The sequence below is a fragment of the Eutrema salsugineum genome, unplaced genomic scaffold (genome assembly GCF_000478725.1).
Source record: "Eutrema salsugineum unplaced genomic scaffold, Eutsalg1_0 scaffold_9, whole genome shotgun sequence".
NCBI classification, from domain to species: Eukaryota; Viridiplantae; Streptophyta; class Magnoliopsida; order Brassicales; family Brassicaceae; genus Eutrema; species Eutrema salsugineum.
Genome location: NW_006256342.1, coordinates 3,570,952 through 3,572,300, shown reverse-complemented (window position 1 = coordinate 3,572,300; position 1,349 = coordinate 3,570,952).

Below are 1,349 nucleotides of genomic sequence, written 5' to 3'. Positions count from 1 at the left end.
ATCGCAGTGGATCTTGGGGGTGCGACATTGCTTTGTTGGGTGGTTGAACATCCCACATCTGGTACAAGCAGAGTGATCGGGGTTGGTGTGGCGGGTCGGCTTGGTGATGCCTCGACCACGACCAGGAACATAACTGAGGTTAGGTCGGTTGCCACGACCATGTCCGCGTCCACGTCTTCCACGTCCATGTCCTCGGCCATTACCACGTCCATTACCACGTCCACGGCGGTGATCTGAGGATCTATCGGGTTGAACATGGTAGGACTCTTGACGAGAAGCTGGGACAGGAGCCGATCCCGGGGGCCTCATAGCGCTGTTCCTCATAAGCAGCTGGTTATTCTTCTCAGCGAGGAGAAGACAGGACAACAAGTCTTCGTACAATGTGTGTTTCATTGCACGGTATTGTTGTTGGAGCACAACATTCTCTGTGCTGAATGTGGATAATGTTTTCTCGAGGAAATCATTATCTGTCACATTCTCGCCACAGAGTTTCCGGATGGCAACAATACGAAAGAGTTCGTTGTTGTAATCATCTACGGATTTGTAGTCCTGGAACCGAAGGTTCTTCCAGTCGAAATCTGCCTGAGGCAACTGGACCATTTTCTGATGGTCATATCGCTTTTTCAGCGCTTGCCACAATTCAAGTGGATTCTCAAGAGTGAGATATTGCTGCTTAAGGCTCGGGGCCAGATGATGGCGTATGTGACATATCGCCTGAGACTGTCCCTTACGGGATGCGGTGTTACCGTCGGTAATACACGCATCGAGTTCTTTCGATGCAAGGAACAAGCGCATGTCTAGGGCCCACTCGAGGTAGTTATCCCCGGAGACGTGAAGGGCCTCGAATTCACATTTCTGAATGTTTGACATCTTTGGATTTCTGACAGGCTAATGAAACTGGGAGCTAATAGACCTCAGTTAGCCGCTACAAATTCCAAGGATTGATCACCAAAACTGGAGAAGCTGCTGGTTGAAGAAGGAAAAACTCGGATCTGGTTTTTTTTTTTCGGTTGATCGTCGTGTACTGTAAGTGTGCGTGAGGGCGCGTCCGACGTTGGATCGACAAACGGTTTTCACCAGTAGATTCGTCTCGTCGAGGGCTTCGATTTGATATGTAGATCGTCTTCTGGTTCCTCACGGTTTGGAAGATATGCGTCTTTTAAGTTTCGACTTGCTTTTAAGGTTTTGGTGGTGGCCGGATTTATTAGGGTTTTTCGCTCAGAGAGTCTTATCGTGCTGATAACGTGTTGTGAAAACTTAGAAACTTTATTAATCACTGGAAAATGTATATATAGAGTACATAGGGAATTTAGGTTAAGTACAATGCCCTGATGGGCCTAATGGGCCGG